Source organism: Schistocerca gregaria, chromosome 2 (assembly GCF_023897955.1).
Source record: "Schistocerca gregaria isolate iqSchGreg1 chromosome 2, iqSchGreg1.2, whole genome shotgun sequence".
NCBI lineage: Eukaryota > Metazoa > Arthropoda > Insecta > Orthoptera > Acrididae > Schistocerca > Schistocerca gregaria.
Genome location: NC_064921.1, coordinates 748,889,232 through 748,908,975, shown reverse-complemented (window position 1 = coordinate 748,908,975; position 19,744 = coordinate 748,889,232). Strand labels below are relative to the sequence as shown.

The 19,744-nt window shown below is 44.7% G+C and overlaps 1 protein-coding gene across 4 annotated transcripts in view; it reads left to right on the top strand.

Moving 5' to 3' along the window:
* Positions 1 to 19,744, top strand: part of LOC126334926 (glutamyl aminopeptidase-like) — a 431,383-nt gene that overhangs the window by 318,222 nt on the left and 93,417 nt on the right. The window lies entirely within an intron of this gene.

The window sequence follows — 19,744 nt, the reverse complement described above, 5'->3', positions numbered from 1 at the left end:
ATTTCGTTTATTTCCCTCAAGTATTCTGTTAAAACTTTCCGTGATACCTCGTTAGCCAATGTGTTTAACATTTGGAAAGTGTCCTCACGTCTAAGTAGTTGATATGTGTCATGGTTTGGAAGTCTGTCTCGAAGTGTGTTCGCAACACCATTGAAGAGGGGACACTCGTAAACTACATGGTCGGGCGTACCCTCTGAAACGCCACAGTCACACGCTGGTGTAGCCCTCTTCCCAAATCGACATAAGTATGTCGGGTAGGTCCATGGCCAGTGAGAAAATGGATCAGTCCTCGTGTGGGCTCAAAGTATTTCATATCCAAGCGCTCCCTCACATCAGGCATGACCTGGAAAGTTCTACGTCCAGCCTCTTCTAACTCCCAAGACTCCTTCCAAAGTTCCTACCCTCTTTTCCTTATTTCCCTTTTATCCCCCACCCTTACACCCATGATGTCCACAATCTTCTCATAATTTCCCTTTTTTGCCCAGCACCAAGCCGCTTGTTCCCTTATTTTGATGCCTAGAAGGCAGAGCACCATTATGACCAATAGCCCCCCACCCCCTGAAGATATTCTGTAGGCCCCCACAGAACTCAGTATCATACTTCTCTGGACCCTTCTCACTGTCATGGCGGGCACAACCCTCGTATGCCTGTGCGCCCAGACTCTTGAGCTGTAACCCACAACTGAAGTTAGGATGCTATTATGGTAAGGCTTAATAAGGTGTGGTGGGAGATGGAATCTTTTATGATCTATTGAGATGAGGTTGTTTAATATCTGGAGAGCTCTCTGGGTTACGGTGTCAATGTGTTTACAGAAACTCCACCTCTCATCAATGATGACTCCTAGACAGCGTGACTCACGTCGCCAGAGAACTGGTGAGCCCTTAATTCTGACAGTGGGATTTCTAATTAGATGTCCTTTTAACAGCAGGTATGTTTATTTGCTGGGTGAGATCGTCATTTTAGTCATGTGCCACCGTTGTTGGAGTTTCTCTACGGCTCTCTCAATTTTCGGTTCTATGCCTTCCCTTGTCTTAAGCCTGTTTTACAAGAGCGGCGTTTTGGTCATAAGCGATTACTCGCTGTGGGCGCGCGTCACTTGCTAGCGTGTAAGTCAGCCGCCAACTATGTCGCGCATGGGTCAGTGACGTCAGGTATCAGTGGGCTATACCGAGTCATCATCATCAGTGTTCTGCCAAAAGGCAGGTTTTCACATGGTAGTTCTCCAGGCTGTCCGGTCTTCTGCCATCCTCTTCAGGTCTGCATAATTTCCTCTTCCCTTTATGTCGTCTATCATCTTGTATTACTTCTTCCTCCCAGTCTTCTCCCACAAACCAATCCTTCCAAAGCATCTGCTAGCAAGCACTCCTTTCTCAATGAATAACCCACCCAGTTCTTTTTCCTTCCTCTTACAACCTTCAGCAGCCATGTTGGCCAAAGAGTTTGCACACCACAGATAAAATACTCCAAGTCAGAGATATTCAGTTCAAGGTCACGTGTTGCCTAGCCTGAAACCAAGTCCACACTACATGTATGATATTTGTATACAACATACAGTCACCATTGATCTTTATTTTACAATTGCCATTTCCGACTTTAGCTCATATAAACAGGTACTCATCGGCATTCAACTTCTTCTTTCTTCTGGTAGACAAAACAAAAGGCATACTGAGAACAAGAGTACCATAAGGCTGTTTAGCCAACAGTCCTGTAGTCTCAGCAATACTCCAAGTCTTCGAAGTAATAATATTGGCATCTGGAAATGCTTCAAGGCCACCATAATCAGCATGATTGCCCCGAACAACAGCAAGGTAAGCCATGTTGAGCCTCCAAACACTGCTTGCACATCACAAGTGAAATTCAGACGCAGTCCACGAAACACATTTGGACCTTCAGGTAATTGCTATTTATTCAATTGTCCAGCCAAGTCAATATGAATTGCTTTTAAGCTCCGATACACAGGTACACTGCGCCGCCAGTGACGACGGTAACCTAGACGCCGCAGAGGCATTGCTTCTCTCACCAACCATTTCCAGTACTCTTTCATTACTCACTCTTTCCATCCAGCTTATTCTTTCCATTCTCCTCCACATCCATATCTCAAATGCCTCTAACCTTTTCTCATCCTCTCGTCTCAGCGTCTATTTTTCTGCCCCATATAGTGCCACACTCCAGACAAAACATTTGCCAAGCCCTTTCCTTAGACTTTTATCTAATTTTCCACATAAGAGTCACCTCTTTCTGTTGAATGCCTCCTTCGCTATGGCAATTCGAGTTTTCACCTCCTGGTGACATCTCAAGTCTTCAGTTATTGTGCTTCCAAGATATTTAAATGCACTCACTTGGCTAGTGGTAGATTGTCCTATTTTGATATTGGACAGTCTGCGTCTTGTTCTGTTTGTTTTTGCTGTGTTTATTTGCATCCCATATTCCACACGAGCTTCATTCACATCTTTCAGCACGTTATTCAGTGCCCGCTCACTTTCTGCAACTAATACCATGTAGCCGAGCGGTCTGAGGCGCTGCAGTCGAGGACTGTGCGGCTGGTCCCGGCGGAGGTTCGAGTCCTCACTCCGGCATGAGTGTGTGTGTGTTTGTCTTTAGGGTGATTTAGGTTAAGTAGTGTGTAAGCTTAGGGACTGATGACCTTTGCAGTTAAGTCCCATAGGATTTCACACACATTTGAACATAACACCATGTCATCTGCAATTCCACCAACACATATTCCTCTTTTCCCATCTAAGCCTTTCGCAATAATCTCTTCAAAGTATGCGTTAAACAACAGTGGGGAAGGCAACAACACTGTCTAACACCGCGTCTAATGCTGCTTTCTTCTGACATTTCATTTCCAATCCTTATCCTTACTTTCTGGTGTAAATATAGATTCTGTATCAGTCGTCTATCTTTCCAATCTACTTCTTTCCTCTTCAAAATATCCATCAGCTTGTTCCACTGAACGCAGTCAAAAGCTTTTTCTAAATCTATAAAAACAGCAAAGATTTCTCTACCTTTTTCCATATATCTATCCCCTATAGTTCTTAACAGGCCAATAGCATCTCTTGTTCCTTTTCCTCTTCTAAATCCGAACTGCTTCTCTGCAATCCCTCTGTCCGGCTTGCCATATAGCCTTCTACTCAACACTCTCGGCAAGACTTTAGATGCATGAGAAATTAGACTGATGGTCCGATGCTCTTCACACTTTTAGTGTTTCTCTTTAAAACTAATATACACTGATTACTCTAAACATTACCACCAGCCGACCGGTGTGGCCGAGCGGTTCTAGGCGCTTCAGTCTGGAACCGCGTGACCGCTACGGTCGCAGGTTCGAATCTTGCCTCGGGGGGCATGGATGTGTGTGATGTCCTTAGGTTAGTTAGGTCTAAGTAGGTTTTTGGAGCTGTTTGGCATTAGATGTTTACGCACAAGTCTTGTAATTCACGTAAACAACGGGACGCCGATTTGCGTACTCGGTGATGGTGCCGGATAGCGACCCAGCTCGGTTCCATAGGATTTACATCAGGCAAATTTGGTCGCCGAGACATCAACGTGAGTTCAATATATTGCTCCTCAAACCACTGTAACGCGGTTTTGGCTCCGAGACAGACAATTATACTACAGAAGGATGACATCGCCGTCGGGGAAGAAATCAAGCGTGAAGAGATGGGGGTGGTGCGCAGCTGTCAGCGTGTCTTCGATTACTACCGCAGTCCTATGCAAACACAGTCCAGTCCGCGTCCTAGGCGCGCTGCACGTTTCGATCCACCGTTCATCTCACTGACGGCGTTTGTGGAGACGACCATTGACCTACTGTCACAAAAATGAGATTCACACGAAGAGCAGACCCATTTCCATTGGTCGACGGTCGAATACCGATGGTCCCATGCCCACTGCAATCGACATTGACGATGTCGTTGGATCAACATGTGAACATTTCGGGGTGGTCTGCTGAGGTGCTCCCTGTTCAACGATGTCCGATGGACGGTGTGCTCTGAAACACTTGTGCTGTGCTCTTTCGGCAGAGATGCCACAGATCACCATGTATCCTACTTTACAGAGCAGCCAAGCCTCCGAATACCTCGTTCTGTGAACAGTCATGGACATCCGAACATTTAGCGCTTAGTGCTAGTTTCACTGTCCTTCTACCTCTTTCCGTAGATGCTCACGACAGTAGCACGTGAACATTCGACCAGCTTCGCCATTTTCGGAATACTCGTTCACAGGCTGTGCGTAATACTAATTGCCATTTGTCAAAGTCGCCTATCTCAATGGATTTTCCCACTTGCAGCCCATATCTTCTCTAGGGTGAGCACCCGTCCGTGTTTGCTCCGCTTACATACTTTTTTTTTTTTAACGTGTCATGTGCCCGCAACAACACCGCGGTGGCCAGTGGTCGTAACATTTTGGGTTATCGGCGTATATAATTATACTGGTTTTAAGCATCAGCAAATTGAGAATCTCTCGAAAGCCCGTCATTAATTGTACGGGGTGTTCAAAAAGTCTCTCCGCAGTGCCGTATGATTGTTAGCCGCGCTTGCCGTATGATTGTTCGCTTGCCTGGGTTACTTCCCTTCAAGTGGACTCTCCTAACATTCCACTGTTTCGTTTATCTCAGCCAGCGTCAGTGGTATCGTTGGTGTGTGTCATTATGTGTTGATGTGAACGTCTAAGTTTAGCTTCTTTGTTCATTTGTTTCGTTCTTGTCACTGTTAAAATGCTAATCATTGAAGAACGTGTATTTGTAGTGTTCAAAGCTGGCGGTAAATACACAGTTTCAGTTTGTCAAACATTTAATTCAGTTTTCCCGGAGACAACACTCCCACATCGCGATACTGTGCGAGATTTGATTAACAAAATTCGAAGTACAGGTTCACTGACAGGTGCACCGAGATGTGGTCGTCCTAGCGTTTTGTCTGAGGATAAACTGCTCGATATTTCCGATAAAATGTCCATGAGTCCGAACAAGTCAGTAAGAAAACTCGCGCAGGAAATCGATGTTAGTGTCGGAACGGCCCACACAGCTGTAAGGAAAAATTTAGAACTTTTCCCATACAAAGTGACAGTCGTGCAACAACTGAAAAACACTGATCATGGCAAGAGAATGCATTATTGTCAATGGTTCAAAAATTTCGTTCAACAATGTAGAAGGGATATTCATAATGAAACGTTTTTCACTGATGAGGCGTGGTTTCATTTATCCGGGTACATGAACTCGCAAAATTCTCGTATGTGGAGTACTGCAAATCCATTGTGTATTCATGAGGAACCACTTCATTCTGTGAAAATGTGAGTTTGAATTGCAATTTCTAGGCGTCGGATTGTGGGTCCCATATTTTTCAACGAAACAATAAATGCACAACGATGCTGCAGTGATATTCTGTTTCCATTCATAGGTGAACTTGTGTAAGTGGAATACTGAACAGTTATGTTCAACAAGATGGTGCAACCGCACATACAGCTTAAGTTTCAATGTCACTGCTTGCTGATGTTTTTCGTGATCGCATGATTTCACAAGGACTTTGGCCTCCACAATCGCCTGCCCTAACACCGTCTTAATTTTCCTTCTGGGGTGCAGCGAAACCAACTGCCTATAAAAACCGTCCAAAATCCATCGATGAATTGAAAACTGTAATATCCACTTTTACTGCTTCTGTTACAGAAGAAATGTTACGGCTTGTGTTAGGAAACATGATTAAACGAATTGAATTGTGTATCAACAACAGGGGGGACACTTTCAACATTTAATGTGAAAATATGTAAGTAAAAATGAATATTCAGTAAATTAATAACTTGTATTTCACTGAGTTTCATTTCCGTATATTCACTGCGGCAAACGGCAAGCGCGGCTAACAGTCATACGGTACTGCGGAGAGACTTTTTGAACACCCCGTATGAATTGTTGTTAAAAACGACATATTGGTGGTTAAAGAATTATTGTAGCTTGCGTATTGTGAAAGTATGCCGTTTCAATACAAGAGCACGCAAGGATTCGTCAGAAACGCATTGTTCTTGCAACAATTTGTTATAATTAAATTTCAGTTAATAACATATGGACGATTAAGTGTTTCAGGAGATTGTAAGATGAAAGGTGTGGTCGTAGAATATTTATGGACGGTAGAGTGCAATGAGTAGAGTGGCGTAATTGTGAGATATCAGGTGTGTATTGTCTCACTGGACCCAAAAAAATTTTTACCGTCCTTTCAGTTTTCTATTAAGTTCCGATACTTTCTTATTAGTTTAAGAAAAGTATATTCTATAATATTCGAAGTTATGTAAATATAAGGGCGCTCTTTCCGAGGAGTAAGTTTGTTCTACTGGATTAACGTACAAGGCAAGTTGCACTTTTTGCAGTAAGAAATCTTGCACTTTCTTGCTTTATGTTTTGTATTTCCATTGTTGTAGATTCTGCTGTTGAATAAAAACAATGATCAAATAAGATTGGTCGTAGGAATTTACTAAAAAGTGAGAATGGTGACGTAACTTTTATCTTACGTGGAGAAATATTGTAAATTTGTATTGCACTATTTGTAATGGAACTTTTATGCGCAGATGTCCTTACTGGCTGGATATGGAACTTATAACATGTCCATGGCTATTGAAGTTTTTATTTATGTATACTACAGACAGAACAACGTGACTAGCATATGGACAAGGGAGCGAATGTGCGTTGTAATAGAGCTGTAAATGTAAACGTCGTGTGACAAGGGCCTCCCGTCGGGTAGACCGTTCTCCGGGTGCAAGTCTTTGGATCTGACGCCACTGCATCGACTTGCGCGTCAAAGGGGATGAAATGATGATGATTAGGACAACACAACACCCAGTCCCTGAGCGGAGAAAATCTCCGACCTAGTCGGTAATCGAACCCAGACCTTTAAGATTGACATTCTGTCGCGCTGACCACTGAGCTACCGGGGGCGGACGTAATAGAGCTAACAAGGTATCTTAACGCCCGCCCATTTCGTAAACAGCGCGAAGTGCGAGCCAGATACGGGCGACAAATGCCGCTGGAGCGCGTTCCGATCGCATAAACCACATTGAGACACGAATACCGTACGCAGAAGTCGCGTCCGGCAGCACGTTGAACGTGGCACGATCAACACTGACGTTCGAAAGCACCATCCGTGTGGCGACGGTTTCAACCGACTACTCGTTACGGGCGCGAGTCATGTAATGAAGGGGCCCAAATGACCTCATCTTAGTAAGTTAGGGACTGTGTCAGTCCTGAAAGGTTATAGAAAAAAATGGTTCAAATGGCTCTGAGTACTATGGGACTTAACATCTGAGGTCATCAGTCCCCTAGAACTTAGAACTACTTAAACCTAAGGACATCACACACATCCATGCCCGAGGCAGGATTCGAATCTGCGACCGTAGCGGTCGCGCCGCCCAGACTCAAGCGCCTAGAACCGCTCGGTCACTCCGGCCGGCGGTTATAGAAAAGGCCAAAAATTGCTACACAGGGTGTTTCAGAAGTGATGGTCATTATTCAGGGGTATGAAAGGTATGATAATCCGAAACAAAAAAGTCAAGTAAAGATGGACCCTAAAATGCATATACAGGGTGATTCAAAAAGAATACAACTTTAGGAATTTAAAACTCTGCAACGACAAATGGCAGAGCTAAGCACTATCTGTCGGCGAATTAAGGGAGCTATAAAGTTTCATTTAGTTGTACATTTGTTCGCTTGAGGCGCTGTTGACTAGGCGTCAGCGTCAGTTGATGCTAAGATGGTGACCGCTCAACAGGAAGCTTTTTGTGTTATTGAGTACGGCAGAAGTGAATCGACGACAGTTGTTCAGCGTGCATTTCGAACGATGTATGGTGTTAAACCTCCTGATAGGTGGTGTATTAAACGTTGGTATAAACAGTTTACAGAGAATGGGTGTTTGTGCAAAGGGAAAAGTTCTGGACGGCCGAGAACGAGTGATGAAAATGTAGCACGCATCCAGCAAGCATTTGTTCGCAGCCCAGGAAAATCAACTCGCAGAGCTAGCAGAGAGCTGCAAATTCCACAATCAACTGTATGGAGAGTCCTACGAAAAAGGTTAGTTATGAAACCTTATCGTCTGAAACTGGTTCAAGCACTGTCTGCAGCCCGTGACAGAGCACATCATCACTGGCCTCCAAGAAGCCCTGATCTTACCCCCTGCGATTTTTTCTTATGGGGGTATGTTAAGGGTATGGTGTTTTGGCCACCTCTCCCAGCCACCATTGATGATTTGAAACGAGAAATAACAGCAGCTATCCAAACTGTTACACCTGATATGCTACAGAGAGTGTGGAACGAGTTGGAGTATCGGGTTGATATTGCTCGAGTGTCTGGAGGGTGCCATATTGAACATCTCTGAACATGTTTTTGAGTGAAAAAAAAAAAAAACCTTTTTAAATACTCTTTGTAATGATGTATAACAGAAGGTTATATTATGTTTCTTTCATTGAAAACACATTTTTAAAGTTGTGGTATTCTTTTTGAATCATCCTGTATTTAACAGCTATGAACAATTTTTGATCTTCGATACTGTGAAACAAATCTCTTCCACTGCAGGCTCTTTGCTTTCCATATTTAGGGACGTGGTAATATGGACCAAAATAAGAAATAATGTCCAGTACTTAAGTGCTCTGGCCGGCCGGGGTGGCCGAGCAGTTCCAGGCGCTACAGTCCGGAACCGCGCGACCGCTATGGTCGCAGGTTCGAATCCTGCCTCGGGCATGGATGTATGTGCTGTCCTTAGGTTAGTTAGGTTTAAGTAGTTCTAAGTCTAGGGGACTGATGTCCTCAGAAGTTAAGTCCCATAGTGCTCAGAGCCATTTGAACCAATTAAGTGCTCTAACATGCATACCTTAGAAGTTATATGCTCTTGTTCATCAAAAGAGTTTTGTTTCAAAGTAGCGAATAAGAAAAAGTGCTCCTAACTCTTAAAAAAAAGGTATGCGTTTTGGAGCACATGTTTACTGGACATTATTTTCTTGGAAAAAAATGTGTGTGAAATCTTATGGGACTTCACTTGTAAGGTCATCAGTCCCTAAGCTTACACACTACTTAACCTAAATTATCCTAAGGACAACCACACACCCATGCCTGAGGGAGGATTCGAACCCCGGTCGGGACCAGCCGCACAGTCCATGACTGCAGCGCCTTAGACCGCTTTTTTTTTCGATATAGTTCGTTGCATTTGGTCTAGGCGGACGTCACAAGACATCCCTTCAAGTGGATCGCTGATTCCTTTACTCAGTTTTTTTACTACAGAGGCCAATGAGCCCTCTGACCGAACACGCTGAGCTACCGTGCCGGCTAAGACCGCTCGGCTAATCCCGCGCGGCCATTATTTTCTTGTTTTGGTCCGTACTACCACCTCCCAAAATATGGAAAGCAAAGAGCTTGCAGTAAAAGAGATTTGTTTCACAATATCGAAGATCAGCAATTCCTCATAGCGCTTAAAGTATACGTTTTAGAGCCCATGTTTACTTGACCCTTTTTTTTATTTCGAATGATCATTCCTTTCATATACATGAATATTGCCATCACTTCTGAGACACCCTGTATGTATTCATCAATTCAGTCTCTGTCTGTAAGCAAGTTACACTTAAACTGTTATAACATACCAAAACCAGTATTTGACACAAACGTTAGCACTGCAGAAGTACAAAAAAAAAAGTTCGTAATTTCGTCTCTCATAAAAATTGTCAAAATTACTCCCTTGCCAAACACTTTCACTATTATAAAACCACATGAAGGCAATGAATGAAAAATATTTTAATGTTATTTTCAGCCTTATAAACATCTGTTTGTTATGAATTTGTCTGTATGTGTAGATGAAGAGCATGTTTCGTGATAACAAATTTCATGGAACGAATCTGCTTCTCACCGACTGCATTTTCCAATATGAAAAATATAAAATTATCTTTACAAATCGAAAATAAAATCAATTTTTAATAACAGTTTCAAATTTCGTCACCGGGACGAAAATTGGAATTGCAAGGGGACGAAATTACAAACATCCTCAGATTTATTATAACGCCCCCTACATCTACATAGGCCACACCTTCGACTGTAATGAACACTCATCACAAACTACAACATACGACTGAAATAAAGCCCAGTATTTGAACACAAACCAGTGCTTACACTAGGAATAGCAGGCTGTTCATTTGACTGCTGCACTAACTCATCTGAACGTACGAAGGCGAATTCGTTCTTTCCCAGAGGCTAATCACGCTGTGCACAACATAATCTCTCAACAAAATAATGAACTGATGTCATGCACGAGCGCGCAGCTAAATATTTGTTACCAACACTGGAAATCGGAAATTCGTAGGGGAACGAAATTAGGAGCTGGGACGATATTAGGGTCCCTTACCTTGTTGCTGTGGTCTTCAGTCCAAAGACTGGTTTGACGCAGCTCTCCGTGCTGCTCTATCCTGTGCAAGCCTCTTCATCTTCGAGTAACTACTGGAACCTACATCCTTCTGCATTCTGTTGATCTCCCTCAACGATTTTTACCCTCAACGCTGCCCTCCAATACTAAATTGGTGATCCGTCGATGTCTCAGAACATATCCTACCAACCGATTCCTTCTTCTAGTCGAGTTGTGCCACAAGCTCCTCTTCTCCCTAATCCTATTCAATACCTCCCCATTAGTTATGTGATCTACCCATCTAATCTTCAGCATTCTTCTGTAGAACCACATTTCGAAAGCTTATATTCCCTTCTTGTCAAAGCTATTTATCGTCCACGTTTCACTTCCATACATGGCTACACTCCATACAAATACTTTCAGAAACGACTTCCTGACATTTAATTCTGTACTGGATGTTAACAAATAGCAAAACTCATTTGCTACCTTAAGTATCTCATTTACTACTCTAATTTCATCAGCATCTTCGATTTAATTCCACTACATTCCATTATCCTCGTTTTGCTTTTGTTGATGTTCATCTTCTATTCTTTCTTCAAGACATTTTACATTCCCTTCAGCTTCTCTTCAAAGTGCATTGCTGTGTCTGACAGAATTACAATGTCATCAGCAAACCTCTAATACTTTATTTCTTTCCATGGAGTTTAATTACTACTCCAAAAAATTTTTTGTTTGGTTTCCTTTACTGCTTGCTCAATGTACAGATTAAATAACATCGGGGATAGACTACAACCCCATCTTACTCCCTTCGCGACCACTGCTTCCCTTTCAAGCCCCTCAACTCTTATAACTGCCATCTAGTTTCTGTAAAAATTATAAATAGCCTTTCGCTCCCTGTATTTTACCGCTGCTATCTTCATCATTTCAAAGAGAGTATTCCAGCCCTACATCTACATCTAGATCAATGCTCTGCAAAACACCGTGAGGTGCATGGCAGAGGGTAGTCCCATTGTACCAGTTATTAGGGTTTCTTCCTGTCCCATTCACGTACGGAGCGCGGGAAGAATAATTCTTTGAATGCCTGGGTGCGTGCAGTAATTATTCTAATCTTATCATCACGATCCCTGTGTGAGTGATACGTAGGGGGTTGTAGTATATCCCCACAGTAATCATTTTAAAACCTGTTCTTGAAACTTTTTTAATAGACTTTCTCTTTAAGAGCCTACCGTTTCAGTTCCCTCAGTATCTCTGTGACACTCTCCAACGCATTAAACAAACCTGTGAGTATTCGTGCTGCCCTTTTCTGTATAGTTCAATATTCCCTGTCAGTCCTATCTGGTATGGGTCCCACACACATGAGCAATATTCTAGGATGGGTCACACCAGTGGTTTGTAAGCAATCTCTTTTATAGATTGATTGCACTTCTCCAGTATTCTACAAATAAGCCAAAGTCTACCACCTGCTTTGCCCACGACTGAACCTATGTGATCATTCCATTTCATATCCCTACGAAATGTTACCCCCAGGTATTTGTATGAGGTGGCTGATTCCAACAGTGATGTGTTGATATTATAGTCACAGGATACTACGTTCTCTTTCGTTTTGTGATCATTTTCAAAAGCTTTTTCCGAGTCTACAAATGCTATAAATATAGGTTTCTATGAGAAGTCGTAAGGTCAGTATTGCCTTGCGTGTTCCTAGATTTCTCCGGAATCCAAACTAATCTTCCCCGAGGTCGGCTTCTACCAGTTGTGTCCCCAGCTCTTGGTCTAGGCGCTAGAGTTGCTGCCTGTGGATCACGGGGTCCCAGGTTCGAATCTCGGCTGGGTTTGTGTTGTCCTCGATTTTTCATCACCATTCGTGACTGTGGCTAGATTGGATTATGTAAAAAGTGGAATGTGTACCGGCGTTGATGAGCGCGCGGTTGAGCGCCCCTCAAACCAAACATCATCATCTACCAGCTTTCCCATTCTCCTGTAAAGAATTCATGACAGTATTTTGCAACTGTGGATTGTCAAACTGATTTTTCGGTAATTTTCACACCTGTTAGCACTTGCTTTCTTTGGAAATTGAATTATTATATTCTTCTAGAAGTCTGAAGCTATTTCGCCTGTCTCATACACCTTGCTCACCAGATGGAGGAGTTTAGGGATGTCTGGCTCTCCTAAGTCTATCAGTAGTTCTAACGGAATATTGTCTACTCACAGGGCCTTGTTTCGATTTCGGTCTTTCAGAGTTCTGTCAAACTCTTCTTACAGTATCATATCTCCCATTTCATCTTCATCTACGTCCCCTTCCATTTCCATAACATTGCCCTCAAGTACATCTCCCTTTATAGAGCCCCTATATACTTCTTCCACCTTTCTGCCTTCCCTTCTTTGCCTAGGATTGGTTTTCCATTTGAGTTCGTGATATTCATACAGGTGGTTCTCTTTTTCTCAAAGGTCTCTTTAATTTTCCTGCAGACGGCATCTATCTTTCCCGTACTGATATATGCTTCTAAATCCTTACATTTGTCCTCTAGACATTCCTGCTTACCCATTTTGCACTTCCTGTCAACTCATTTTTTAGACGTTCGAATTTCCTTTTGCCTGCTTCATTTACTGCATATTTACACTCCTGGAAATTGAAATAAGAACACCGTGAATTCATTGTCCCAGGAAGGGGAAACTTTATTGACACATTCCTGGGGTCAGATATATCACATGATCACACTGACAGAACCACAGGCACATAGACACAGGCAACAGAGCATGCACAATGTCGGCACTAGTACAGTGTATATGCACCTTTCGCAGCAATGCAGGCTGCTATTCTCCCATGGAAACGATCGTAGAGATGCTGGATGTAGTCCTGTGGAACGGCTTGCCATGCCATTTCCACCTGGCGCCTCAGTTGGACCAGCGTTCGTGCTGGTCGTGCAGACCGCGTGAGACGACGCTTCATCCAGTCCCAAACATGCTCAATGGGGAACAGATCCGGAGATATTGCTGGCCAGGGTAGTTGACTTACACCTTCTAGAGCACGTTGGGTGGCACGGGATACATGCGGACATGCATTGTGCTGTTGGAACAGCAAGTTCCGTTGCCGGTCTAGGAATGGTAGAACGATGGGTTCGATGACGGTTTGGATGTACCGTGCACTATTCAGTGTCCCCTCGACGATCACCAGAGGTGTACGGCCAGTGTAGGAAATCGCTCCCCACACCATGATGCCGGGTGTTGACCCTGTGTGCCTCGGTCGTATGCAGTCCTGATTGTGGCGCTCACCTGCACGGCGCCAAACACGCATACGACCATCATTGGCACCAAGGCAGAAGCGACTCTCATCGCTGAAGACGACACGTCTCCATTCGCCCCTCCATTCACGCCTGTCGCGACACCACTGGAGGCGGGTTGCACAAGGTTGGGGCGTGAGCGGAAGACGGCCTAACGGTGTGCGGGACCGTAGCCCAGCTTCATGGAGACGGTTGCGAATGGTCCTCGCCGATACCCCAGGAGTAACAGTGTCCCTAATTTGCTGGGAAGTGGCGGTGCGGTCCCCTACGGCACTGCGTAGGATCCTACGGTCTTGGCGTGCATCCGTGCTTCGCTGCGGTCCGGTCCCAGGTCGACGGGCACGTGCACCTTCCGCCGACCACTGGCGACAACATCGATGTACTGTGGAGACCTCACGCCCCACGTGTTGAACAATTCGGCGGTACGTCCACCCGGCCTCCCGCATGCCCACTATACGCCGTCGCTCAAAGTCCGTCAACTGCACATACGGTTCACGTCCACACTGTCGCGGCATGCTACCAGTGTTAAAGACTGCGATGGAGCTCCGTATGCCATGGCAAACTGGCTGACACTGACGGCGGCGGTGCACAAATGCTGCGCAGCTAGCGCCATTCGACGGCCAACACCGCGGTTCCTGGTGTGTCCGCTGTGCCGTGCGTGTGATCATTGCTTGTACGGCCCTCTCGCAGTCTCCGGAGCAAGTATGGTGGGTCTGACACACCGGTGTCAATGTGTTCTTTTTTCCATTTCCAGTAGTGTATATTTTCTACTTTCAGTAATTAATTCAATAACTCAGGATTTCTACTAGATCTCCGACCTACTTGATCCTCTGCTGCCTTCACTATTTCATCTCTCAAGCCTACCATTCTTCTTCTACTATATTCATTTCCCCTGTTCTTGTCAATCGGTCCCTAATGCTCCCTCTGAAGCTCTGTGCAACCTCTGGTTCTTTTAGTTTATGCAGGTCCCATTTCCTTAAATTCCTAATTTTTTGCAGCTTCTTCAGTTTTAATCTACGTTCATAGGCAATAAATTATAATCAGAGTCCACATCTTCCCCTGGAAATGTCTTACAATTTACAATCTGGTTTCTAAATCTCTGTCTAACCATTATACACACATCAAAAAAAGTTTTGTATCACCTCGGTTCTGTGAGTTCTGCAGAAAATTGGTATAGAGATCAATATAAACATCATTTCTACCCTTTTTATTGCTCATGAAAACCACACATTGCATGTTGTACCACCATACAGCGTGACCTTCAGAGGTGGTGGTCTAGACTGCTGCACACATCGGTTCCTCTAATACCCAGTAGCATGTCCTCTTGCATTGATGCATGCCTGTATTCGTCGTGGTATATTATCCACAAGTTCATCAAGGCACTGCTGGCCCAGACTGTCGCACTCCTCAGCGGCGATTCGGCGTAGATCCCTCGGAGTGGTAAGTGGGTCACATCGTCCATAAAAACATTTTTCAATCTATCCCAGGCATGTTCGATAGGGGTTATGCCTGGAGAACATGATGGCCTCTCTAGTCGAGCGATGTCGTTATCCTGAAGGAAGTCATTCACAAGATGTGCACGATGGGGGCGCAAATTGTCGTCAATGAAGACCAATGCCTCGCCAATATACTGCCGATATGGTTACACTATCGGTCGGAGGATGGCATTCACGTATCGTACAGCCGTTACGGCGCCTTCACTGGCCACCAGCGTCGTACGTCGGCCCCACATAATGCCACCCTAAAACACCAGGGAACCTTTACCTTGCTGCACTCGCTGGACAGCGTCTGTAAGGCGTTCAGCCTGACCGGGTTGCCTCTAAACACGTCTCGGACGATTGTCTGGTTGAAGGCATATGCGACACTTATCGGTGAAGAGAACGTGAGAGGTCCATTCGGCATGTTGTTGAGCCCATCTGTACCGCGCTGCACGGTGTCGTAGTTGCAAAGGTGTATCTCGCCATGGACGTCGGCAGTGAGGTTGCGCATCATGCAGCTTATTGCACACAGTGTGAGTTGTAACACGACGTCCTGTGGCTGCACGAAAACCATTATTCAACAGGGTGGCGTTGCTGTCAAGGTTCCTCCGAGCCATAACCCATAGGCAGCGGTCATCCACTGCAGTAGTAGTCCTTTTTTTCATTTTGTACGGTATTGTTGGTTTTGTTTGTCCTGGGTGGACGTCACATCACATCCGGTCAATCTGATCGTTGATTCCTTTACTAGGTTTTTTTTAATTACAGAGGGAAATCGGCCTTCTGGCCGAACACTCTGAGCTACCGTGCTGGCTGCTCTTGGGCGGCCTGAGCGAGGCATACCATCGACAGTTCCTGTCTCTCTATATCTCCTGCATGTCCGAACAACATCCCTTTGGTTCACTCCAAGACGCGTGGACACTTCATTTGATCAGAGCCCTCCCTGGCACAAAGTAACAACGCGTACGCAATCGAACCGCGGTAGTCACCGGCTAGACATGGTTGAACTACAGACAACACGAGCCGTGTACCTCCTCCCTGGTGGAATGACTGGAACTGATTGGGTGTCGGACCCCCTCCGTCTAATAGGCGCTACTCATGAATGGTTGTTTACATCTTTGGGCGGGTTTTCTGTGATACGATATCCACAGTCAACATCTATCTTCAGTAGTTCTGGGAACTGGAGTGATGCAAATCTTTTTTGATGTGTGTATGATCAATGTGAAACCTTTCGGTGTCTACATGTCTGTGCCACGTATACGGCATTCTTTCATAGTTCTTAAACCAAGTGTTAGCTATGATTAAATTATCCTCTGTGCAGAATTCTACCAGGTGGCTTCCTCTTTCATTCCTTCCCCCTAGTCCATATTCACCTACTATCATTCCTTCTCTTCCTTTTCCTACTAGCGGATTCCAGTTCCTCTTGACTGCTAAACTTTCGTCTCCCTTAACTATCTGAATAGTTTGCCTTCATATAGTTCTTTAGTCGCCTCCTCATCTGCGGAGATACCTAGCGTATAAACTTGTACGATTGTGGTGGGGTGTGGACTTCGTGTCTACTTTGGTTAGAATAATGCGTTCACTATGCTGTTCATAGTAGCTTACCAATGTTTCTATTTTGTTATTCATTATTAAACTTAGTTCTCCATTACCCCTATTTGATTTTATATTTATGACCCTGTATTCACCTGACCAGAAGTCCTGTTCATTCTGCCACCGAACGTCACTGATTCCCACTATATCTAATTTAAACCTATCCATTTCCCTTTTTAAATTTTCTAACCTACCTGTCCGACTAAGGGGTCTGACATTGCACGCTCCGATCCCTAGAACCTTACTACCGTATAAATAAGCCGGCAGCTACGTCGCGAATGGGTCAGTGACTTCAATGATCGTTTTTTCGCTGTGCAGAGTGTAGAGTTGTAAAGTAATATGCCGAAAACTGCGTATATGCAGAAATAAGGGACCGTCACGTCCTCTGCTAACAACAGAAGTCAACTACGAGAGGTGTTCCTTAGGAAATGCAACACTTTTGCTCTGAAGGCAGGTTGGTTTTATACAGGGTTCCAATGCACCATATTATTCCTCACTCTTTTGGCTACAGATCCCTGTTTTTCAACAAATCTCCATCAAATGCAACTATCTTGTACCACCTTACTATATGCCTGTATGACTGTGTGGTACCGCTATACTGGTCGACATCGGACCCAATGTCCTGTTGCATCAATAACCTCCCCATCGTCCACGCACTGATTCCCGTGGAATGCGTCTTTCATTGGGCCAAACATACGAAAGTTGGAAGGTGCGACAACCGTGCTGTGAGTTGGATGGGGAAGAAAAGTCCAATGAAGTTTTGTGAGGTGATCAGACTTGTGTGAGGCCTTGCGTTGTCATAGAGAAGGAGAAGTTTGTTTGCATTTTTATGGCGAAAGTGTTGCATTACTTATTGAAAGCCCTTCGTAATTTGCACCATACTCAGTCTTGTATTACTAATCGATGTTATGTCTTTTTAATGTTTGTTGTAGTTGGGTCTGTGGGTAGGTGCCGAGACAGAGAGCAAACTAATTAGAGGTATACAAATATGTATATAACGTTGTTTTACTCAACTCAAGTTATGCAAGTCCAAGTGGTTCGTCATAAACGAACACAATAACAGAAGGCTAACTATTAAGGCTGCGAAGGGTCCACATAAACTCCGCGATTAGGTTGGGTGACGCCCGTGCATCTTTCTGAAGCCGGGTCGGTGGTGGCGCTACTCACGCGGGCAGCGAAGGGCGTGTCTGCGAGCCGGCTGTAGATTGGCGGGGCACTCACATGTGTTGCAGCCAATCTCTAGGCAGAGACCGCTTGGTGTGGTGATGATAGTGTACAACATCACATTAAAAAAAAAATACCTCAATGATCTTTAAGTTAGCATCGTCTTTTACAACTACACTCATGCTCATTCATTAATGATAATGCAGAATGTGGTGCTACAGAACATGGCACTACACAAAACTGGCGCTAATAGCATAGGCACATAGGGAACACACACGACACGGATCTGTAAGTCCACGGTATTGGTGATAAGTTGAGAAAAGCGTCCCGAAACCGTCCCCGACATCAATATGGGATATGATCACCATGCATACGTACACAGGCCGCACAACGGGTTGGCATACTCTGGATCAGGTGGTCGAGCAGCTGCTGGGGTATAGTCTCCCATTCCTACACCAGTGACCGTCGGAGCTCCTGAAGTGTCCTATGGGTTTGAAGACGTGCAGCGATACGTCGACCGAGAGCATCCCAGACGTGCTCGATGGGGTTTAGGTCTGTAGAACAGGCAGGCCACGCCATTCGCCTGATATCTTCTGTTTCAAGGTACTCCTCCACGATGGCAGCTCAGTGGGATCGTGCGTTTTCATCCATCGGGAGGAAGGTGGGACCCACTGCACACCTGAAAAGGGAAAATGACGTCCCAATACACCTGACCTGTTACAGTTCCTCTGACAAAGACATGCAGGGGTGTACGTGCACCAATCATAATCCCACCCCACACATCAAACCACGACCTCCATACAGGTCCCTTCAAGGACATTAAGGGGTTCGTAACTGGTTCCTGGTTCACGCCAGATGAAAACCTTGGGAGAATCACTGTTCAGACTATACCTGGACTTTCCGTGAACCTGGGACCACTGTTCAAATGACCATGTACTGTGTGCTTGCAACCAGGCTTTACAGGCTCTCCTGTGACCAGGGGTCAGTAGAATGCACCTTGCAGGTCACCGGGCGAATAAACCATGTCTGTTCAGTCGTCTGTAGACTGTGTGTCTGGAGACAACTCTTCCAATGGCTGCGGTAAGGTCCCTAGCAAGGGTACCTGCAGTACTCCGTGGCCGTCTGTGGGCACTGATGGTGATATATCGGTCTTCTTGTGGTGTTGTGCACTGTGGAAGTCCCTTACTGTAGCGCCCGGACAGGTTTCCTGTCTGCTGGAACCGTTGCCATAATCTGGAGATCACACATTGTGGTACACCTGCTGTGTTTGACCAGCCTCCAGTCGCCCTAGTATTCTACCCCTCATAACGTCGCCAATATGTATTCTTTGAGCCATTTTGAACACACATTCATCATCAGCACGTCTGAAAACGCTGCACGCTTACTCGCTGCACCGTACTGTTTGCCTCATTTTTAGGGCATTATCCATTACCTGAAGTACATACACGTTTTCATTTGTGAGCATAACTCTCAACTTACATATTCTACCATTGCACATATTAGGTACAAACCGCTCTCATCTGCACACCTTTAGTTCTACATTATTTTATTAATGTGTTTATTGATATATTGAGCAAAACGTGCCTAGGTGAGAACTGTCTGTAACTTACATCTGTGACAGCAGAATATGTTAGTTGAAAGTGATGCATACAAATAAAAATGTGTTTGTATTTCAGGCCACTGATGATGCCCTAATAAATTAATTCGTGATATTCATACAAGTGGCTCCCTTTTCTCCAAAGGTCTCTTTAATTTTCCTGTAGGCTGTATCTATCTTACCCCAAGTGAGATAAGCCCCTACATCCTTACATTTGTCCTCTAGCCATGCCTGCTTAACCATTTTGCACTCCCTGTTGATCTCCATTTTTGAGACGTTTGTATTCCT